Here is a 24,557-nt window from a genome sequence, read left to right as displayed (position 1 = left end):
TGCATTCACACGTGTGTAAATGGAGGGTGATGATGATAAAAATATTACTGTTTTTTCCCAAAAAAGTTCCTCCAAACCCACCAGTTCATGATTTTATGGGTGTCTAAGGATGGCGTTGCCCCTTGAGCTAACAGTCATCAAATATCAAACGCATATGTGTGAATTCAACTCTAAATTAACTAGTGACCAGCTTTCATTTTAATGGATTTTCTTCCTTCTCTTAGTTGTGGTTGGAGAAAAGCAATGGGTGGGGGACCAACAACCCTGGGTCTAAACTAGACTAAATGCCTCCGTGAAACAAAGTATCAGTTAAGCTTTTCAGCACAGCACTGAAACGTTCAAAGAGCAAAATTCTTTTGACATCCGTGCAATCCCATTGACTTCAATGAAGCAAGAAACAAACATACACACAGAGAAGAGATTTCAGTCTGTGTTGTTGTCAACGTTCTTTATTTGGTGAATAATGTGCAGAAGCCAATTTTTTAAAATATATACTTTTTTAGTGTTGTTGTGCTTCATAGACTTAAGAAAACACCGAGTTCCGTGTTCTCTTTAAAGTGTTCTGGCAATGCATAGTGGGGCTTAAATGGGATCAGGCTTTCTCGTGATGGCGCACAGTAGGTTGGCTAATAGTTTAGTTCCACTCCACAATTTCAAAGGCCTCTGTCAACTCTTTTTTTCCAAGAGAAACTTCCTCGCTTTATTTTTAGAAAACATTGATCAAAGTGCTTTTGAAGACAATATTTCTCAATTCATCAAGAGGAAGAAAGAGTCAAAGAGAAAATAAAATGTGGACCGTTAGCAATAGGAACTTAAATAAGACATCACGAAAGGGCTGCCTGGTTGGATCAGTTGGAGGTCTTAATGGGCCAGTGTTGGGCTGGAAGGCAGCTGTGCCTGGTGTCCATTGGGACTGGTAAGGTGGAAGACAGGAAGCCCAAGGTGGTGCCAAGGCCAATGACAGGCAGAGCCAACTGAGACTATCTTTGTCCCCATTCTTCTTCCTGCTGAGTTCTACAAGGAAGACAACATTGAGACTAAGGGGGAAGAGAAAATAGACACTTAGCATCACACTCTGGGCTGGTTGTAAATAAGAAGGGAAGAAGATTGGGGTTGGTTGAGGTTTAGAGGGCAACCCTACAGTTTCCCTAATAGTGCTCCCCAAATGGGGGGCCCCCAGGACATTCTAAGGGGGCCACAGGAGGAAAATGCATTAATGAGGGTTCACAGCAAGAGTCTAGCGGGCCACAGAGGGAAGTGAGAAGTGAAGGGGGGAAATCCTGATTGGCTGGCTATCCACTTGGCCAATCACAAGCAGGTAAGGGGGCAGCCCACCAGGGCCTAGTGCTCCTTTTTGCTATGTGCATTTTGTTGGAGCAGTCCTGGTTTGTTTCTGGTGGGAGAGGGTGATTGCTGAGGCTCCCGTTTTGACTAGCAGAGCCTGTGATCCAGAACCCACAGGTCAAATAAGTGCAGCGGTGAGGTGGCAATGGGGAGGGCGGGGCGAGCTACAGCTGCTTGTTGCTGCCACCGGTGCTGGGCCCATTGGCAACCTGAGCCTGACTCTGCAAGGTACAGGGTACAATCCACCCCAGCACCTAGTGGATCAGGGCCTTTGGATGTTGTTATGGGGCACAGGGCCTGTCGGCAGTGATGGCCCAGCTATTTTGTTTCTTTGCTAGCTACTATAGCTGGTAAAGGGCCAATCTGCTCCCTGGAAAGGTACATAATCCTGTTGAAATATACTTCAGTGATTCATTAATTTCCTGTATCCAAATCCATCACAACTGGAAAGGTATGCAAAATTTGGATTTGTTTTTTTCCCCCCCTAGCAGAACACTCTCTGCTTCATGTACAGCCTTCTCTCCTTTCACCGCCACTCTTCTCATTCAACGCCTCTTCTATCTTCCCTGTCCACCCAACTTCTTTGCCTCATGCTTATCAAAAGAAATTTCTCTAAAGAGTCCATTTGCTATCTTACTTCCGAATCATGCCATTGTCAGCATTAAACCAACAAAGCTCAATAGGTTACAATATAATCCATTTATAGTGGGGCATTATCATGCAAATAATTCAAGGTGTCTAACAATCAACTAAAAGGGGGATGGATGGATAACACCCCCCCCCCATTGGAACCACATAGAAAAGAAACCTTGAAATTTACTTTTCAAATCAGTAATGCAGCTTTTCTGCTCTTTTGAGACATGGAGATGATTGTGGGTTGAAGATCCACAGAAGTAACACACTCTAGCAATGCTATGGTGGCTGGACAGGGATGCGGGGAATAATTGGATTCCATTTACATTTAAAGGTGAAAATTCATATTTTCCCGAAACAATACACAAACTGAAAAACAGTTATCCTCCGAAATGCAGTCTTCTAGATTGTGCAATGCAGTTCTCTAGCCATGTTATGTGCACAAAAATCCATCTAGAGAAAAGTGTGCGTAAAATGCATATATTAGTGAAAATGGCCTGCAAAAATGAAACATATTAAGTCAAAATTGCTGTGCAAAAATGTATGTATTATGAAACTTTGCATGAAAATATGTATACCTTATGAGAAACTTATACCAATTTAAATTTTTTAAAAAATCATAAAGTGATGTGCAAGTGTGGAGAAATGAACTTAAGACTGAAAAAAATGAGAAGCTGAAGACACATTCACACCATACATTTAAAGCACTATGGCACCACTTTAAACAGCAAAGGCTTGCCCCAGAGAATCCTGGGAACCATGGTCTGTTAAAGGTGCTAGGAGTTGTTAGGCAATCCCTATTCCCCTCACAGAGCCCCAATTCCAATAGTTCCCTTTAATTATGGATTGATTGTTAAGCCACTCTGAGCACTGTTGCTCTGTAAGAGGACTAGGGGTCACCTAACAACTTTCAGCACCCTTAGCAAACTACAGTTCCCAGAATGTGGACTCAGTCAGATGCGCTTTTAATTGCAGTCTGATCCAGTGCTATGACAGAAACTAAAATTGACATCTTCACCCAACCTTAAGCCCAAGCATCTTTTAAAGCAAGGAGCTCCTGAGGCAAAGGACAAGATGGTGACCTCCTAATTTCAGATGAAGAAGCTGACTGGACTGGCAGCTGAATCTTACCTAAGTGTAGCTGAGTGCAGCGGGGAAGTTTAGTGAGTATATAACAGACTTGTGGTGCACATAGGTTTGCTCTCCAACAGAAAGTGTTTCCTAGGAGGCTCAGGAGGATCAGGTGTAGTGAACATTGCCACCCGAGGCAATTGCTTCACTCTGCCTAATGATAGGCCCAGCCCTGTTAGGACACATTCCCAGCCAACCAGATTAGCTGGACTTTTATATAAGGAGTAATCAGAATATGCAGTGGAATATTAAAAGGAACCAAGGGAGCAGTGGGAAGGGAAGTTGACGTTCGATGTATTGTTTAATTGGCTAATGTATAAATGTGGAAAATGTGTAATAGAAAATTTTAATAAAAAATGATTTTAAAAAAAATGATTAGCCTTTTAATACTCAAGCTTAAACCAGAAAAGAAAGTGGGAATGTTTTGACCCTTTTTAGATTGGATGAAATTTGATTGTGTTTTGATGGGGGTGGCTGGCTTGACTGCTTTTCTTCTACACATACGCATACACAGCATCAATCCCACGAGCTGAAGGAAAGCACATCTATAAACAAGAAAAGCTAATTTTACAAGCTAGATGGGTCCGTGTGTATCTCACCTGCCTCCCCCACCCCCATCTGAATCCCGTCTTCCTTGCTGAGCTGCAACTTGGAGAGAGTTTTTTTTACGGCGGAGTTGTAAAAACCTGGAAAACAGGAGAGTTTATGGTGGAACCACTAGCAGACCTTTAACTATAGCAGTATTCATGGTTACCACTACAAGGAAGGTATTATGTTGGGAGGGTAGTAAAGTTAAACCTGCCCTCGGGGCATTCTGAAATGTTAACGGCTCGTGCATACACTTAGGTTTTCAGAGCACAGGTGTGTGTCGTGGAAGAGGAGGGTGCCTAGAACAAAGCCGCCACCAGATTATTTTTTTGTTGTGTTGTGTTTTTAATGTTTTGCTCTGCGCTGGTGGAAACATTTCTCTACTTGTGAACAACTACATTTGATTAAAAGCTGTCAGATTTATCTACTTAGGAAGAGGGAAGAAATATGTGCTTCCCCCTAGAAAGGAAATCAATGTGTCTCTTTGATAGATGCTGACTTGGAAAGCAGGGTGAGTGTCCCTTTAAATGGCCAAGGAAGCGAGCTGGCCAGACACTACCATTAGCCAGGGACATAATTGTAGTGGAGGAAAGCTGGTCTTTATATCGCATAATCCATGTTTACAGAATTGCTTTCTGAGGGCAAGGCAACATGACTATTCCAAAGGAAGGAATTGGTGATGGGAGGAGGCAGGATAGAGGGACCAATCAGGGAGATGCATGTGCAGAATGGACCTTCTGAGGAAAGCTTCTGATTGGCTAATCCAGGTTCCATTAGGGCCTTCCCCTAGGGGATGGATTGTTCAGCGGCCTGTAATTTACTAATCTAACCAGTAAAACTAGAGTTCTTGTATGTAGCCAGCATCAATGCACCGACAGCCAGTAAACTCTGCCTTGCTCCATTATTCCATTGATCAGTTTTTAGCAGGAGAGGTTATCAAATCCACAGGCTGCCTTGCATCTCCCATACCCACCCAGTTTCCTCTGTACCAATATTCCCATGTATGATGTACTGATCGTTTGCACCTTGACCCAATCTAGAAAAAAATACAAAATATTTTGAAATAAAGAACGCTGTAATAATGTCAGGGCCTTATTTAATTCGATGGTTTTTGTCTTCTAGGGCACAATGCTACAACATCCCCTCCCCACCTCCAAAAACCTCTGTTCCATCATGAGGACTTGAAACTTCCTTGAGGAGTGCTATCACTACAAATTTAAACGTGGCTGCACCAGTTAATTTAAATGACAGAAAGGCTCAGCAACCTTCCAGAAAGTGAAAAAGTTATGAAGTATCTCCATTTGTATTAATAGCCTGCCCATCTCTTTATGCACAATGCAGCAGCTAGACTGGTGGTCGCCGAGTGGCCACCGAGACCACATAACACTGGTCCTACAAGACCTACATTGACTCCCAGTACATTTCCGAGCACAATTCAAAGTGTGGGTGCTGACCTTTAAAGCCCTTAATGGCGTCTCCACCCCCATCTTTCAGCCTGGACACTGAGGTCCAGCTCTGAGGGTCTTCTGGCAGTTCCCTCCCTGAAAGAAGTGAGGTTACAGGGAAGCAGGCAGAGGGCCTTCTTGGTAGTGGCACTCACCCTGTGGAACGCCCTCCCATCAGATGTCAAGGAAATAAACAACAATCTGACTTTTAGAAGACATCTGAAGGCAGCCCTGTTTAGGGAAGTTTTTAATGTTTGATGTTTTACGTTTTTTAATATTCTGTTGGGAGCCGCCCAGAGTGGCTGGGGAAACCCAGCCAGATGGGCGGGATATAAATAATAAATATTATTATTATTATTATTATTATTATTATTATTATTATGCAGTGACAGATAGAAATCAAGCACAGCTGTCCTACTGTATTTATGCCCTCATTGCCCATTGGCCCTGATGCCACACATATTACATACTGAAATACTTTTCTTCTTATTTCGCTTGCGCACCATCACAGATAGTGTCGGCTTTTTGATTAGAAGAAGGTACAAGCAATCTTATTTATGAGAATTAATCTCTCCGACATCATAAAAGCCACGAATACACTATATGTTTTATAATGAAATTGGGCTTTAAAAAAGAAGAAAAGAAAAGAAACTTTCCAGCCCCAGCTCAGGAAGTCAACATTGTGTTAACATTTCTTGCAATACATAAATGGTGCCAAAACCTATTACAGTTGTAGTAAATTTTGATTACTGGAGTTGTTTGTGACTTTATGTCTAGAAGATAAAGATAATATTGAGAATCGCCTCCTTCTTTTTCATATATAAATTACTTCCATAAAATACTATGTTTTGAAAACAGAGAGAGAGAGAGAGATGGTTTTATTGCTAGGCTGGAGTAGACTTGACAGTAAAGTTACAATCCTTGGAGTAAGCCCAGCTGAACACAGACAGGTTTACTTCTGAGTAAACATGCACAGAATTGCATTCTAATGCTACAGTCCTAAGCACACTTAATGTGAGTAAGCCCTACTAAACCAACAATCCTGAGTAAACATGCATGGGAGGAGTGTACTATAAATGTGTCAAAATGAGCAACTACAAATCTAGTTTCTCTATCCTTTCCCCCTCCAGATCATCTAGCTCAGCCTTCACCAACCTGGTGTCTTCCATAAGTTTTTGATCCCATCAGTGCCAACCAGAGTGATGGGAGTTGTAGTCCAAGGCATCTAGAGGGCACTAGGGTGGAGAAGGCTCATCTAGTATGACTTGCCACATGCTTTTCACGTTTCTCCAACTCTGCTCCAAGCCATTAGCTGGTGGGTGCGGGGTGGGTGGCATGTAAAGGGGCAGAGACAGAGAAATAAGGGTCACTGTGACCAGGATCCATGCATAATAATGAAGTGATCACAATCCTGAGCAGGCTTTTTAAAAGGACTAACCAAATTCAGAAAGGATAAGCTCTCCCAATGGCTCTTCACTAAACTGAACCTACATGAGCCTATACTACCAAGGAGCACATTAGGCACAAACATCCAGTGGTCAGCATGTGGCTCTTTGCATTTGTCAAACATTCTATTATTATGGGAGCCCAGATCTCTGGAGCCACGTGGTAAAAGGTAAAGGTACCCCTGACCGTTAAGTCCAGTCGCAGACGACTCTGGGGTTGCACGCTCATCTTGCTCTATAGGCTAAGGGAGCTAGCGTTTGTCCACAGACAGCTTCCGTGTCATGTGGCCAGCATGTCTAAGCCGCTTCTGGCGAACCAGAGCAGCGCACGGAAACACTGTTTACCTTCCCGCCAGAGCGGTACCTATTTATCTACTTGCACTTTGACGTGCTTTCGAACTGCTAGGTTGGCAGGAGCAGGGACCGAGCAATGGGAGCTCACCCCATCATGGGGATTCGAAGTGCCGACCTTCCGATTGGCAAGCCATAGGCTCTGTGGTTTAAAGAATAAGAGCCATTGTTGCACATGGTGTAAATAACAAATAAATAAGGCCTCTGCAAGCAATCAGTTGAGGCCTCCAGCAAGAGAAATTTGTCCCTTCCCTGGGTGGGAAAGAGAGAGGAGAAAGAGTGCTGGGGAGAGGGTGGGTGGAGGGAGACTAGGTTAGCAAAAAGAGAAAAGAAAAATTGTATGTTTAGCTCTGGCTCCATTTTTTGCTTCCTACTCTTATCAATAGATTAGCTCTGAGGGAATGCAGCTCTCAATAGAAACTCCCCCCTCCCTTGCCCATGATTTAAGTCAGGATCATGGAGCCTGGAGTGGAGACTTTCTGCATCCAAACATATGTTCTGCCTTTGCGATATGGCCCCTTCCTAATTTTGGCACCCTGGCAGAGCTACCTAGATCACCTATATATGTTTGAGCCATTGTGGGTACTTCAGGAATTGCTCATCTGTGCAATGTCAGGAGGTCATTCTAGGCTAGGAGGGTTTGATAAATAACTATGGCGCTGCGCTGCTCTCTGCAAATGTTCAAAATTCTCCCTCCCTGCACCCTCCCTGGAAACTTGTTCACAGTTTCCAAAAACATGGGATTCTTGAAGCTGGCAATGAATGGCAAACTAAGTTGGTCCTCAGAAGTTTCCTGATGCGCTGCAAGAGTCTGCATCCGTCCTCAATTGTTCCAGCTTTTCTGTATATCTGGAAAGCACGACAACAGCATTTCTGCAGGATGGCGGGGTGGGGGAATAAAAGGAAGATTGATAAAGCAAAGCAATTGGAGTTATTTCCTATGCATGAAATTGATTAAATGCTTCACTAAATGGCTTATAAATTTGCCTCTCATATTTCTGTCACCCACTGAAAAAGATTACAGTGAGCCCGTCGATGACCGTGTTGTATACAATACCAAATTACAAAGGGTTGTAAAAACTAATGTTTTGTTTAAAGTTTTGAGCAGGACCATATGCCTTCAGTGACCTTGAGTAAGCTATTCTAATTCAAAACATTTTATCCACAAAAAGTGGATAAAAGGGAGGGGGTGAAAAACAGAAGAGTGCAGAATCCATCTGCATAATAAACCCCAAACCCGTGTGGTTTAGTCACTGCGTAGAACTTTTCTGAACTTCTACAGAGGAAGGAATGTTGGGCATTTACACATTTATTGCATATCATGGAGACAGCACTTGAGAGCTATGTGGAAGGGCCATAGTTCAGTGGCAGAGCATCTGCTGGGCATGAAGGTCCTCGCAACTCAGGTAGAGCTGGGAGTGTCCCCATAAAAAGCTTCCTATCTTCCTAAATTTTCTGCAAGGAAGGGTCATCCCTTCTAGCCCATCTTCCAACTCAGTTCAAAGTGAGATTCCCCACCTGGAGCACTGTGTCCAGTTCTGGGCACCACAGTTTAAGAAAGGTAGTGGTGGTGGTGATTGACAAGCTGGAACGTGTGCAGAGGAGGGCAACCAAGATGGACAAGGGTCTGGAAAAAAAGCCTTATGAGGAATGGTTGAGGGAATTGGGTATCTTTGACCTAGAGAAGACCTAGAGGTGATACAATAGGCATCTTCTTATATCTGAAGGGCTGTCACAAGGGCTGCTTTCCTGTTACTCAAGAGGATAGGATTATTATTATTATTATTATTAGTTTATACCCGCCCATCTGTCTGGGTTTCCCCAGGCCTGAACCAATGATAAGAAGGAGACTCTGAGTAAACATTAGGAAGAACTTTTTGGTGGCAAGAGCTGTTCAACAGTGGAATAGACTACCTTGGAAGGTGACAGGCACTCCTTCATTGGAGGTTTTTAAACAGAGGTTTAATGGCCATCTGTCAGGGATTCTTTAGCTGTGGTTCCTGCATTGCAAGATGTTTGACTAGATGACCTTGGTGTCTCTTCCAACTTTACAATTCCATTGCTCTAAATTGAGGATTGTCTCTTCCTATGTGTACTTACCTGGACTAGAGATCATCCTCCAAGGCCCTTCTTGGGTGCACCTAGCAAGCAAAGTGTGAGGGGTAACTATTGGAGAAAGCCCTTTCAGTGTTGGCTCCCTGGCTGTGAAATATTCTCCCCAGATAAGCTCACCTGGCACCCACTTTGTGGTCTTTTCAGTACCAGGTTGAATACCTGTTGTTTTGTTTATTTCTCAGGGTCTTTTAAACTCTTCATCTTCCAAACATTGTTTAATGCAGGTCTTGGTGTTGCTGAATTAACTCACCATGAGTGCCTAGGCTCCGTATTTGCCTGTTCCTTTGAGGGTGGAGCCTCAAAGTTACTTTATATCAGAGAAGGGGACCCTCAGGCTCTGAGGCCAAATGGGGTCCCTGCAAGCCTTTATATCTGACCATGGGAACTCCCTACAGCTCCTTTCCACAGGCCACACTCCTCAGTAGAGATGGGGGAGAAAATCAATTCAGTTTGCATTAAAAGGAGAAACTACCAAATGCATTGAAACAAAATGCAATACCGAAACAATATCCTGCACTATTCAAAGTTCACTGAATTTTGCGAGGCAGATCTCCAACCATGTGCATAAATGGGGGGGGTATTGCTTGCAGAAATGTGTCTGTAAGTCAAAAGTGCATACAAAATCTGAAGGTTAGGAAAAATTCTCTCTAAAATGCTGACAAATTTTCATTTTCATGAGGAGAGAGAGAGTCTCCCAGAAGATAGCCACCATAGACCCAGGGCAACAGGTGTCCATGGAGACTGTTGGAGTGGGAGGCAGGGAGCCAAAAGTAGGTGGAGCCAGAGCTGATGACAGGCAGAGCCAACTAATTCTAGTTTTGTCCCCATCCTCCTGCCGGTTGAGTTCTACAAGAGACAATACTAAGACAGAGGAGGAACCTGTCAGGACATCCTCTGTCCTGATTGTAATTAGGAAGGCAGGCAGGTGGGGGCAGGGCTGAGAACAAGCTTAGGTTAGTGGGCAGTGCCCCATTTGCTATAATGGGTCATCCTCTACTGCCAGGAGGGTCTTGATCCACAAGGTGGGAGTGGTACTGCCTTTTCCCAATGTTGCTTTTAGCTGCTTTGCTTTTCCTGCATCCATATCTGTTGCCTGACTTTATGCCTAAGGCAGAGAAAGAGAGAGCTTTTGCTAGGGGTAGACCAGGTACATCTATTCTACTGTTCTCCTCTGCATATGCTCTCAGTCTGGGAAGGAAGGCAGTGTCCCAGGATGAGGCCAGGTGCTGCTTCTTCAGGGGTCAGTTTCAGACACTTCCACCCACAACAAGCTGGCCCCCAGGTATCTAATACAATATCCTTCTTAGTCCCATTTTATATATGCCCTATATAGTGTCAATACTAGAAAATGACTTTTTCCAGTTATCACCCTATGCAGGGTGCAGTGCCAAATCCAACTGATCCCAGTGTTCTTCCCTGGTTTCCCCAGTTGTGGAATGCCCTCCCCAGCAAGGTGTGCCTGTCTCCATCATCATTAACTTTCAGGAGGAATTTGAAAACATTCCTGTTCACGCTTGCACTTGGTGACTGTTCTGGCCAGCCCCGTGACCACTGCATGGAATAATGTGGGGGGGGTTTAACAGAAACTGCTTTTAGATGCTTTTAATTGCAATAGTTTTTTGAATGTTTTAAATGTTTTAGAATGTTTTTGCTTTTTTGTTGTTTTTAACTTGTGTTTCTGTTTGCTGCCCTGGGCTCTTTGTGGAGCAAGAGCCGGGTATTAAATAAATAAATGAGATCTACACGGGGCAGGAGGTCTTTCAGAGTCCTTTGACATTAAGCAGGCAGCCTCACTAAGTGGTTTTAGATGCAAGCCAACCCAGAACATATAATTCAGTTACCTATCTTGGTTCTAAAAGTTTTACTGATTTTATCTGTGCTTTAATTATAATTGTCTTACTTATATTTGTTTTTTTAATAGTTTTGTGGCTTTTAGCTGTGTCTTATCTGCAGTTTCATTGTGTACACAGCTTAGAGAGCTGTTTGATTAGGGAGTTTATAAATCTTTCTAAATCAGAATAAATAAATAAAGCATAGCCTGTTACATGCACAAACAAAAAAAAATCAGATGCGGTCCAAAGGGGCCCAGATTCTGCATTCAAATAAGCAATGTGTAGATCTAACACGGTACAGAAAATAACCCCCCACTTCAACCAATAACATCCATAAGTCTTAAGAACATGTGCAGCTGAAGGTAACATGATACCCATCACGAATCAGGACTAAATTCTCTCCCCCGCCTCCTTAGAAGAATTCCACATTTGCTGTCCATATTCCAGCAGGCTCTTGGGTTCAGGAACAGAAAGGGGGATTCTCTTCCTCCCTCCCCCGCCCCCAATGACTACTTTTGTTTTCTTTGAGATGGAGCTGTAAGCAGGAGAATTTAAGAGATGCCAGTCATCAGGATGTGACACCGACTCAACGACTTCAAGTGTTTTAACTGACATAATTAATATTTTTAAGGGAGCCACTGACATCATAAGCTCTGTACACAGTCTTTACCTTTTCAACAGGCACAGTTAATGCTCTGTGACAAAGTATATTATTTCTTGCCTGTAATCCATTCATGAAAAGGTCAATCTCTTACCATTATTTTGTCAACGGAGAAGTGTTACCTTTAGGCAACAAGTTAATTTTCAAATTAAAGAAGAAGGAGTTCTTAAACTGTTGGATTTTTTTTTAAAAAAAGCAACAACCCACAACCCTGCTTGTTATTTAATGAACAATCCTAGGTCGGTGCAGGATTTATGTTTAAGGAAAGCATGTGTTAGGAATATGCAAGAGAAATACACTTTTAAATGCTCAGACGATTTTTTAAAATCTATGGGTGTGGGGAGAAAGCCTTTGAAGAAGTCTCTTAGCTCTAAAGCAAACAGCCTTTATTTAAAATTCCTACTGAGGGCCTCCCCCCATCCCACCTCCCATCCCGGGTTCTTTAATTATTCAGACCTTGGCCACACTGATATTATTACTAGTTTTAGTTGTTTTACTTTTATTTATATCAAAGGTGAGGAACATTTTTCAGCTTGGGGGCCGCATTGCCTTGCTGACAGTCTTTCAGGAGCCACATGCCAGTGGTGTGCAGAATAAAAGGCAAAAGTTGGTGGGGCAGAGGAAAAGTGGCAATTGTGACTCTTAGCTTTGTATAGTAGGATACACATACATACTCCCACCTTCATCCAGGTAGAACCAGGATATGTCTGGGAAGGACCCCAAGAGAGAAACAGAGAGACCTGGAGGGCCATATTTGACCCCCTGGGGCTGAGGTTTACCAACTCTGGTTTATACAACTAACACAGCCCTAACTGAACAATGACTCCCTTAAACCAGTAACCTCTATAAGTCTGAAGAACATGTGCAGCAGGAAGTAACATGACACACAAAGTCATGAGTCAACATGCATTGGTTTTGTTCATTTTCAATTGACAGGGGTGTCAGAAACAAAATCCCCTTAGGTTCTCCTTGGCAGAGAGTGAGATCATAGATTTACCTTATAGCCTGGTAATTTCTGGGGGGGTCGCCGTCTCCCCAAGAGCGTTTGCCAACAGTGCGTGCATGATGGCCACACCTTATTACAAATCTCTGTGTACAGCCATAAGGGCTATAAAATTGACCAGGAGAGAGGGCGGCACTAAATTCTGCAGCATCAATCTCCGTGCAATGATAGAACACAGGAAACAATATTTCAGAATCTACAAACCAAGTCTCATGATATGGACATATGTCTGCGTAGCCAATACTGAGCTAAATGAAGCAATAGTCTTGACTTGGTAGAAGGCAACTTCCTACATTACTAGGTTTATTTTATTTGTTCAAATATTTATCAATTGCATTTTCATAGGAAATACAAGAAGGCAGTGTATAAAAAAAATCCACAAAACTGCAATAATATCAGTAAGAACTGGTTGGTAAAGAAAAGAAGAAAAACTGGTTGGTAAAGAAAAGATCACGGGTCAAAGGCCAGTCTGAAAAAATACAGATTTTTAAAGAAAGCAGGGATGACTCCTGCTAGCTTTCTATTGACAAGGAGTTCCAAAGGCACACTAAAGGATCAGCTCTTGGTAAAGGTCAACTAACCCTCAGGGACATGGGGGACCGCCCAAAGTGCCCCTTCAAAGAGTCTCAGCAATTGAGGTGGAGCATAAAGAATCAGGTGGTCCTTAAGCTAATTTGGTCCCAAGTTGTTCAGGGCTCTGTGAATTAACACAGCAACCTTGAGCCTGCCCTGGTTCCTAATCCCGAAGAGTTGCACTATATTCAGACTTGGAAACCACAAGTTACACAGTGCTACATCAACGCCCAACACTTCCGGGCAATGCCATGCCCATCATTTCCCCTTGCTGCCACTGTGACCTGTAGGGTTAGACATTCATCCAGGTGCTTGAAGAGTTAAGCCCTCCTCTTGTGGCGAGCTGGACCGCCCCAGATCCCACGTTCAAAGTGCCCCAGAAGCCTTGCGCCATCTTCATCCAATAACTTGTCTTGTAATTGCTTTACTGATTGCTCATGTCATCGTGTTTTAGTATATATAGCTCACCCCTCCTCGCCCTCCCCTCGCGCTCTCACACAGCCGCCAACAAGCCAGGGGAGCCATTCTTTATTCATTGTAACTCCCCAACTGCCCTGTGTCAGGTTGCGCTCCAGGCCCCTCTGATAAACATCAGCAGATGATTGGACACACACATTCTTAACATGGCTGACCCATGGCATCTTAGGAGGCAACAGGGAACCTGTCATTATGTGTACAATGCTCTTCTTTCTTTCTAGCCTTATCTTTCCGCAGATGAGGCCGAGATTCTTATTAACTCATTAATGACTGAAGATGTCAGTAAAGACAGCGGTGGCAGAGAAGGCAAAGAGGGCTTGCCTTGCTTATTTTAAGTCGGGTTGTAATTAGCAAAGTGTTAACTTCTCTCAAATTGGACAGCTGAAATCATTTGAATTTATTTTTTTTAAAGAGCAGCTTGCAAGGACCCAGTGTGGAGCAAACAGGGATATAGTTTGCCTGCTCCATCCTGTTTGTTAAGGAAAAGGGGAAAACAAAATATGCAAGGGGAGATTGCAACCTTTTTTAGGGGGTGAGGAAAGAGAGAACACTAGCATATCAAGCTGTGCATAGCTAACTGGCAAGTTTTACCAGAAGGATATCGAGACTAAATTCTTTCTTTATCTTACTGTCCCAGGAATCTAAAATCTTACATAACATTCTATAGCAAATTGTTTGCTCTAAACCTCTTCCATTTGCTTCCAAGCCTGAAGTTGGAATGTCCCGTGGACAGTTTCTTGTTTACTTCCTCTCTCTTCTTCTTAGTTATGTGTTCAGTTTTCTTTCATCTGATCAACACTTTGGAGTTGCCAATGGAGCAACCCTGGAGAAAAGTGGTAGGACTGCCATCTTAATGCTGCCATTTCATAAATTATTACTACTCGCCATAGATCCTATTAGGCTGCAATCCTAACCACTGGCCAGCACTGTCAGGGCTTTGATGGCAAATGCCATAATTTCACTATGCACTATATCAAGAAGTCCTTTTTGTCAGGCCTGAATTTCCCACCATCCAACTTCACTGCTGGATTCTAGTGCTCTTCCCTCAGTGTTCTATCATTCTCATACCAGTCCTCAGTGGCTGACTCACCTCCTTTCACTCTGATTGGCTCCAATCAGCACAAAGGGTGAGAAGACTTATTCTCAGTCGCTAAAGCCCTCTCCTTTCATGATGATTGGGCAGCTCTTGCATGCTTGAGACAAGGACCCTGCTGCAGAAATAGTAATGGATCTTTGACCCACCCTGCCACAACTCCGGACAAGCACACCTTTCTTCCTGACCCAGAGACCACCTATTCCATGAGTTCTACCATTGCGGAAGCATCTTGCTGACCTTGCATGTATTTTTATATAAGCATTCACTGTTTAAAGAGAACTAGAAGCCCATAATCAAGTCAACGGTACAAGAGCGGAGGGAGAATTCTGATGTCAACGTGAAGAAAGGTACAGAAGCTACTGGAAGATACAGTAAAGAAGCCCATGACAAGTCATGATAAATGGGTCGTTATAAAATTCATGTTTAGGCCGCACTGGTCTGGGGATAATGCCATTCGTCATGGCAACACAAGGGCACTAATGAGCCCTCATTGCATATTCATGGCTGTGGAGTCTGTGTGTGTGTGTGTGACTCTCTGTTCCCCCCCTCCCCATCCTAAACCAATGCCTAGTAAATATCCTCTACCTCTAAGCTGAAACTCGGCGTTGACTCTCTCTTATTTGTGATGTTGCAGCAATTATACTGTAAAAGTGCTGCCCAAGATTGATTGCTTGGATCTGTGGTTCAATTGTAAATTAGAAATACACATCCTCCCTGGGGATCCACAGCCCCCTATTTGTGATTAAGAAAAAAGCCCCATAATAGACTAATAGCCAAAGTTCCCTCTCTTTTACTTTCAGGCAATTAGCTTGATGAAATGGCCTCTTTCTGTGCACGCTAGAAGTGTAAACCGATATCATAATGAAGTATATGATGTTTATTCTATTATTTTCACCTTCTTGTGTATGGGGAACAAGGCGATGGGGGGGGACAGGGAGAGAGAATGCATAAGTAATGGGCTGCTTTGTGTGGTGACTTTCCTAAGAGTAAAGCAAAGATCTTCCTGAAAGAGGCAGGGAGCCTTGCTGTGGGTCTTTAAATTAAGCCAGTGAGGGTGTAGGTTTCCACTCAGAGACCCTATGCTCTGCTCCAGGAATCCTGTTCTTTTATTTTTGGAGGAAAGGGTTGAAGGGAGACCTGGAAGTTGAAAGCACATCCTTCAAAGGAGTTTGCATTAGCTAACCTGGCAGTTCTTCCCACAAGAGATGGGCCTCCCAGAGAAAACCCTAGAGGGGCGGAAAGGGTTCCAGATTTCAGAGGCCCTGGACAATCCATCATCTGGCAGCACCCATCATAACAATGTCAAAAGAGTCTGCTGGATCAGGCTAGTAGCTCATCCAGTCCAACATCCTGTTCTCACAGTGGCCAACCAGATGTCTTTAGGAAATCCACAAGCAGGAACTGAGCATGAGAGCACAGCCTCCATCCCTCCTGTGGTTTCCGGAAACTCAGCTGAGGTTGTAAGTGGGTCTAGTTTGGCTTACCTGGCTCGAAGCAGTTCTGAGTGGCCAGCAATAGGCACATAGGTTCAGGAAATTATAAGGGTGGCTAAATCTGGCCACATCTTCCTGGTCAGTGGGTGGGGCAATTGAGGAAAAGGCAAGAAAAGCCTTGTCAGGGGCCTGACTGCTGGGACCTGGAAATTACCAGAGGATGCTGGTTGCTGGCACCAACCTTGCTAGGGAGGTCTGAAGAGTGGTGAGATGTGGAGGAGAATCTTCCATTGTCTGCACTGAGCAGACAAGGACAGCAAATTAAAATGCACATGGCAACTGTTTGTTAAGGGTTGTTATAGGTTGTTAGGAGACCCTTATTCCCCACACAAAGTTACAGTTTTCAGAGTGGGTTAAAAATCAACCCTTCTCCCCTGTGAACTCAGAGAATTGTAGTTCTGTGAGGGGAATAGGCATCTCTAAACAACTCTTAACAAACTACAGGTCACAGGATTCTCCATGGTTGTTCAGGTGGTATAATAGTGTTTTAAAAGTATGGTGAGGTTCTGACCCTATAAAGGTGTTTTCACATATGAAGTCACCTTTTCACCAGTCTCGAAGTGTTGTTTCACACAGAAGGAAAAGCAAAGAGACTGGCTATTTGTAACACAAATAAACATTTTAACCAATGCCATCTTCGTTTTTAAGTTCTGCACTGCAAACTCCACAGAAGCAGGAGCCTCACTTGTGAAAACTCTCCTTGCTGCGTGCCATATTTTTGTGTGTGCGTGTTTTGTATAAACTTGTACATCATTGTCTTTTTGCCTGACAGTCGCAGCATTTAAAATATGTTGGGGGTGACACCATCCTTTCACCTAGTCCAGACATATATTACACAGAGGATGTTCTCATAAACAAGGCGCTGCAGGCTCTGATCTTATCACTTGCCTCTTCCTTCTTTTCAGCTCCATTCAATGACATGCATTTCTGCTAAACTTTGCTCCAGTTTCTGCTCAGGGGGCAGGAAGGGGGAGGAAATCACGCTAGGAGCAGCAAGCTATGCTGCAAATCAGGACAGGCAAGTCAGGTGCTGGAGGAGGGCAGCAGGGCAGCAGGCTTTGCAATGCAGTTTTCTTGCTGGTCCGAGCTAAATAAATAAATGAGGCCTTTTTGTAGGATATGTGATCTTAGGAAGCAGACATACTATATCTGCCCATTGTTCCATCTGCCTCAAGGACAGGGAACCTCATGACTAGAGACTGAATGTGGCCCTCCAGACCTCTCTTCCCTGGCCCCCAAGAATCTCCCCAGGCCACACCCCTTTCCACCGCAACACTCTTCTTGAGCATTTTTGGCTTGGCTGGAATGTGCCACTGAAGTCTAATCATGCCTCTTGCTTGCCTGGACGGAGGGCAGTGTGTGACTGTGTGTGTAGAAATTAACTTGCTGAACAGATATACCAGTAACACCTGTTATTCCCCTCACATTTGTTTCTGGCCCCACCCCCCGGTTAAAAAAAAAAAGTTTGCCTAGAAGTGAAAATGGCCCCCAGGCTGGGAAAGGTTTTGGATGCTTGATCGAGCTTGATAACAGTAAGATTTAGCATCGGTGCAGCACTTCCAAGGGTTCAAAGCACTTCCTATGCATGGTCTTCTTGTAATCCTTGCCTCTTCAGACAGTGATAAGGAACCAGCCAGCCTGCAGGTGCATAATTGGGTTAGACTGATGAGAGTTGGAGTCCACTCAATCTCTGGAGGCCCACAGGCTCCCCACCACTGTCGCATGTAAAGTCTGCATTATCTCCCTCCAGCACACATTACAAATGGTGGGGGGCGGTGTCAGAGACCAGGAGAGAGGAGCTTCTGAGAGGGTTTGTGGCAGAGGCAAGACTTGAATCAGGGTCTTCATCTTTCATAACCCAGCTTCTTAGTCACTACACTGTAGCAGCTCGATGTTATGCCAGCTCAACATTGTCTTCGCTGACTTGCAGCACCTCTCCAGGGAATGTTACCTGTGCCATCTGGAGACTTAACCTGGGGTATTTGGGGTGAAAAGCATGTGTGCTACCATTGAGCTATGGCCACTTCTCTGTTGGTTGCAGTTTTGCAGAAATAATTTATAGAAAGTTAGTGGTCCCAGTGCTTAAACAAAGGGCGCATGCCAAGCTATGACTCTGGATTTAGTTCTTTCACACTGATTGGCTGAAAAGCTGTGATGTCACAGAAGCCATTGACATGTTTGCAGATCAGCTGCAGTGAGAGAGGAGGTGAGGCTGAATTTTACATACTGATTTGGTCTAACCAGCTAGTTTTTTTGGTTGCAATTCAACTATATTTTTAAAAGCGATACATGTGTGAAGGAAGTGGCACATTCTTACTTTCTTATTTGGGCAATTTGCACAATGCTTTTCATTTTCTCCAGCAATATAACAGTTTTAAAAAGCAGATGTTAGCAACCTTTCCCCCCCCTCCTAGTGGCAGCAACCAAGCTTTGCCAAAAGTTAATTCCTTACAATGAAATTAATCCCAGAGGTGTAAATATCTTCAAGATCTGCCAGGTCTTTTAAGATGTGCCAATGGCAAGATCAGGCAATTAGAACCGTTCTCCATAAGTGCTGGAGCCTTACAACATTAATAGATCATTTTAATGGGGGCAATTTTTAAAATTTGTATTTAATTTGCATGATTACGATGCTGAGTGTGCTGCGGACAGCTGAGTCAGGGGGGGAGTTATTGCCGCTATAGTCATTGTGTGTTGGATTCAAGGATCTGGGACAGAAGTCTAAAACTGGGCACTCTTGCATCTTCTTGGCTATATGAACATTTTAAAGAAAGTGCTTTCCAACTAATGTATGACTGAAATCAGGGATGCCAGAAGTCCCTTTCATGGAACTGTCCTGGTCCATCTAGGCCAGTATTTTGTTGAGCAGCTGCAGCTCTCCAGGATATCAAGCAGAGAGAGGTCTTCCTCAACTCTACCACTTGAGACTCTTTAAAAGTGGGAGAAGCCAGAGATCTAGTCTTGGGACTGTCTGCATGATTTGCCACTGATGTTTGGACCCTCCCCTTGTCTAGAGCCAACAGATCAGATTCCTCACTGGCCATCCTTCAGTGAACACCACTTGATTCCATCTCTTTCTGACCTCTCAGTACCACCGCAATGCCCACTCTAAGTGCTTTCCAGCTCCAATTGAACTGCCAGTGAATATCCACACAATCACTTGCGTGATGGATTTTGTTATCCGATCAGTTAATTGCCAAGCATGTTGTGTGTTTGTAGTACTAAAAGTGTGCTGAATATTCTATGGTTTCTACACAATGATTTTGTATTCTATACAATTATTTTGCAGACGTACTATGATGCCTTTCCCCCAAAAAAAGAAGCCACATTTTTTTATCCTCTTTGTTGTGGCCATTTCCCCTGGCTGTTGTTCTGTGGCTATTTCCCCTCTCATTGCTGCATCTTTCACCTTCTTGGAGTAGTCATATAAGTGATTCCAACCAATCAGGGAACACAGGGTAAAGAGAACGTTACTGTGCCACAAAGCCAATGGAACTTAGCAGTGTGGCAAATGAAGTCATTTGGGGGCAAAAACAAATGTAGGGAATACAGATGAATGTGGGGTGGTGTGTGTGTGTGTGTGTGTGTGTGTGTGTTGCAAACGATGCCCCAAAAAATCATTACGAAAAAGAGCTGTGCATTCTTGAAATGTTCCCTAAAAATGTGACTAGTGCCAAAATACTCAGAATTCAGCCACCCAGCAGCATTAACACATGCCTTTGGGTTTTGTTTTTTTCCTTTTTTCCCCTTTTCCTTTTTGCCCGAAAACCTTTCCAAAAATAAGACCAATTGTTCAGAATAATAATCTTTCAACAGTAGCTCATAATCCTGCCCATGTCTCTCCATTTCATTCTTGTTCATGTAAAATGTGGTCTACAGAGAACACGGACTTCAAAACATTCCTGGCTTCCTTATGCAATCCCACGTCCCCCATTTCTTTGCTGCACTAGGTGCAAATATTGGGGTCCTACTAATACTGAGAAGGAAAATATCACATCTCTTTCCCCCCCTCTTCCTTCCCCCCTTCCTCATTGAATTTATTTTGCTTACATTTTCACAGCCCAAGGAAACAGAATGCAATTTTTTTTTCTAATCTTCCCAATGTAATGGAATTTGTTAGGATGAAACATGAGAACTTTGAACAACGAATTTGCAGTGTCGCTTCCCCCCGGAGGAAACACCATTTCTGCTGTCTGTAACCGCTTTCATCTCATACAAGATTGTTTGACTTCTGCCACACTTTCTCAGCTCTCCAGCCAAGGATTCTTTGCCTTCCTCTCCATCTCCTTTCTAGTATGAGCTGCTGTTTTTCATTTCCACCACCCCTCCCCCCTAAAAAATAAAACCATTCTGAAGAGGATTAGAAATACGAGCTCTTCAGGCCATGCGCACCGTATCTTTGAGGAAATTCTCCAAGGAGATGTGTGTGTTTTCAAGTTGCTGGAGTGGGAATCCCATTTGATAATGGAAAAGTGCTCCAAGGTATGAATTGTGCCTCTGATGTTCCTCAACATGCACGTCTGAAGTCCGTAGCCACTGAACTTTCTTAAGGCTGGGGTTTTTGAAATTTGTTTTTCTATCCATCTCGCCAGACAAAATTTCCAGGTCTGGGGATGCAGAAAAGCAGTGATTTGTTTTGGTTTTCCTCCTCTGAGAAGTGGCTTCAGAAGTCATAATGGGACGTGCAAGTTATCGCTTGGGAGGGTGGAATTTAAGTGCAAGGGGCCATTCAAAAATCAGACTCCCGCTCCACTTGCAGTCCAAAGGGATACAGTTCAAGAAGACTTTTGCCACTGCTTCTGCTGTTTCGGTGAACTAACATCATTGTCCTTGCCAGAACCTCAGTGGAGAATGTTGATCTGTTCTCTGTCGAAGAAGCTGCAAAAGAATTGTGCCCTTTAAAGAGAGAAACAAGCCCCAAATGCATGGGGCAACTTTCTAAAAACCAAACCGGTCTTCCTGAGCATGTTAAAATTTCCCCTCTCCCCTTCCTCAGTTTTGTTTCAGATATATGCAGGTCTTTTGCAAAGCTCCAACTCAATGTTACCTTAATACATGAGCTTGCACATTGCCTGTTGTATCAGGCCAAAGGCCCATCTAGTACAGCTTCCTGTTCCCCACAGTGGCCAATCAGATGTCTCTGGGAAACCAACAGGGAAGGAACGAGCACAACAGCCCACTTCCTAATGTTGATCCCCAGAATCTGGTATTCAAAGGGAGGTGGACTGATGGACTGATTCAACATAAGGCAGTTTCCTATCCCTTGAATCTGCCTCCCCATGGGGGTTTTACTTGAGGGTGGGCAAATCTGCTTCTCTTTGTTCCTCTCAGATTCTCATTTTTCTGGTCTTTAGTTCAGTTCTCCACATTAGTTAGCAATTTTTTAAAAAATTATGAAAATTCACGAGCATTTTAATGTGAATTTTTCTCACTATACATTTTTTCATATGACATTTTGCCTAATGGACCCATTTTTATGGAACATGCTTTTCCTAATACTTTTTGTTTCCCCCAACAGAATGCATTTTTATATGTTATTTTCACTAATATAGGCACTCCTTATCTTATTACGGTGATACCTTGGTTCTTGAACTTAATCCATTCCGAGAGTCCATTTGACTCCCAAAACCATTCGAAAACCAAGGCACAGCTTCCGATTGGCTGCAGGAGCTTCCTGCACTCAAGGGGAAGCCGTGTCAGACATCCAGCTTCCGAAAAACGTTCGCAAACCAGAACACTTACTTCCAGGTTTGCAGTGTTTTGTTCGGGAGCCAAGCTGTTCGGGTACCAAGGTACCGCTGTATATGCATTATTGTGCCCATGACTTGGCAGGAGAACTGCATTGCAAAATTCAGAGCTGTGCAGATTTCAAAAGATAGCTGTGTTTCAGTTCATACGTGTGAATTGTGTGCATTCAGCTTTAAATGCATACTCCATCCCCAGTTGCAGTACATAAGAAGAACTTTGCTGCCAGATCAGACTGAAGGCCCATTTAATCCAACATCCTGTTCTCACAAGGGCGAAGCAAGTGCATACTGAAAGACCAGAAGCAGGACCTGAGAGCAACAGGATTCTCCCCTCCTGCAATTTGCAGAAACTGGTGTACAGAGGCATACTGCCTTCATCAATGGAGGTAGAGCATAGCCATTGTGCCTAATATCCATGGAAAGCCTTATTCTCCATGAATTTGTCTAATCCTCTTTTAAAGCCTCTCCCTTTTTTCCCCTTCCTTCTTTCCTCTTCCCCTTGCAACTGCCAAAATTTAAGCCTTTTTCTTGTTGCTTAGGTCGCTATATATATGGGACGCGGGTGGTGCTGTGGGTTAAACCACAGAGCCTAGGGCTTGCTGATCAGAAGGTCGTGGTTCGAATCCCCCCGACAGGGTGAGCTCCCGTTGCTCGGTCCCTGCTCCTGCCAACCTAGCAGTTCAAAAGCATGTCAAAGTGCAGGTAGATAAATAGGTACCACTCTGGTGGGAAGGTAAATGGCGTTTCCGTGCGCTGCTCTGGTTCGCCAGAAGTGGCTTAGTCATGCTGGCCACGTGACCCGGAAGCTGTCTGCAGACAAACGCCGGCTCCCTCAGCCAATAAAGCGAGATGAGCCCTGCAACCCCAGAGTCGGTCACGACTGGACCTAATGGTCAGGGGTCCCTTTACTTTTACCTATGTCGCTATCTAAATCATTACGTACTGATAGAGCTATATGAACAATTAGCAATTGTGAACTATGAACCAACAGTCTATAAAGTGTGTGCTTTGTATACAGAAATTTCCAGGTTCAACACCTGACATCTCCATGTAGGGATGGGAAGACCCCTGTCTAAAACACTGAGGAGCATCTACCCATCAGGGTAGACCAGGGCCAGGGAACTTCCAGACTACAGGCCTAAGGAGCCCACCAAGTCTTCCTCTGTGCCCTTCCAGCCTTTGACTTGATGATCCAGGGGCAGGACAGTCAATGGGATAGAGCAAACATTCAACAACTAGCATACATAGTCAAGCTGGGACAAAGCACTTTTGATGCCTGTTGCACAGGCTGCACTGGCCAGAGAAACCTCTCTGTCTGGCCCAGCACTATGATGGAGATGTGTATTGTACACCCTCTGCTCAACAGGAAGATTGGTGCCTCTGTGTGTGTGTGCACCTGTGGCAACTGCATGTGGGCGACGGAGCCAAGATATTCTGATGCAATTGGCCAAAGATTCTGGGCAGATACACCAGGCCAGTACAGCAGCCACTGCAATGACTGGGCTCTCTGCTAGTAAACAGCAGTTCTTGAAACAGGCAGCTTCCAGTGCCCTTCAACTCTTTCCTTGCACCGCCTCTGGGGGTCTGCTTTGTCAACGGACCTGGTGTTACCATGCCGTCACTCTTCCAGGCAGCCATAGACAGAGATTTATCCCTGACTTACCAAGGGTGAATGTCGACTGTGCTGTTTTAAGCTGTAATGGTGATTAAATCATAGAACATTCGCTATTGTGTGTCCCTCTGATTTTTATCTCCATCCTTTTCACATTTCTATTCACTAAGCGAAGGCATGAGGCTTAATGCAGTATTTCTGAAAGGTCCCTGGACAGATTTAGTGCTGGAAAGGAATATATATAGACAGCTGGAATGAGGTACCCTGTTTTTACTACAGCGAATGCCTTGTATTTTAATATGCTCTTCTAGCCAATGCTAAAATGCCTTCCTGGCATGTTCCTCCTAAGGTCATTGGTGTTATTTGGAGGTTTCAGACTTCTAGATTTTGGCAGCACAGTCCCTGGGATTTGGTAGATCAATAATGGAATTACAAATCCCTGTTTGCTGTTGTGCATGCTACCTTTCTACACACACACAAAGGTGTAAAGGTGTAGAACTACCTGCTTTCCTTCAAAAGCAAAGACAATGATCTAGTCCTCATGGAGAAAAGACGTGGATTGAATCTGCAAGCAGTCACTGTATTTGAGGAGGTGCCACTGGGTCAGGAATAGAACTGAGTTATCATGCCTTATTCCATATGCTTTTCAGTCAGGTGGCACACAGAGGAGTATGGAAACCAGCCCAGGAACAGGAAGACTCCGATTCTGAGCAGTTTAAATAGCTGACCAAATAGTTCTTAATGAGAAGAGAAGAAGCTCTGTTTCAAGAAGAACACAAAACATTATTGCTGCAAAGTCAATCCAGAACAGCCTTCTGATTCTCACAATGACCAGTCAGATATTACTTAGTACAAGGGTGACCAAGGGGGCTACCCTCCATATGATGCTGAAAGAAAGCACCCACCCTCCTTGACCACTGGCCAGGCTGGCTGTGTCTGACTGGAGTTGTGGTCCAATGACATCCCTCTTTGCCTTTCTCCAATCCCCAGTATTCAGTAGTATGCGAAGTG

At 43.9% G+C, this 24,557-nt stretch overlaps 1 long non-coding RNA gene across 12 annotated transcripts in view; it reads right to left on the bottom strand.

Annotated features, from left to right (window-relative positions):
- Positions 1-414: 414 nt before the first annotated feature.
- The window catches only part of LOC310749752, a 63,011-nt gene continuing 38,868 nt past the window's right edge, over positions 415-24,557 (bottom strand). For 5 of the 12 annotated variants that reach the window (XR_014541725.1, XR_014541726.1, XR_014541727.1 and 2 more), the window contains one exon: positions 18,505-21,065. This is a non-coding gene — a long non-coding RNA (uncharacterized lncRNA). Of the gene's footprint in view, positions 1,038-5,987; positions 7,811-18,504; positions 21,066-24,048; positions 24,284-24,557 lie in introns of those variants that run through there. The other 7 variants (XR_014541734.1, XR_014541735.1, XR_014541736.1 and 4 more) reach the window with 4 other exon arrangements.

Source organism: Podarcis filfolensis (assembly GCF_964270895.1).
Source record: "Podarcis filfolensis genome assembly, chromosome: 14".
NCBI classification, from domain to species: Eukaryota; Metazoa; Chordata; class Lepidosauria; order Squamata; family Lacertidae; genus Podarcis; species Podarcis filfolensis.
Note: the sequence above shows the minus strand (reverse complement) of the source record. Positions and strands in the feature narration are given on the sequence as shown.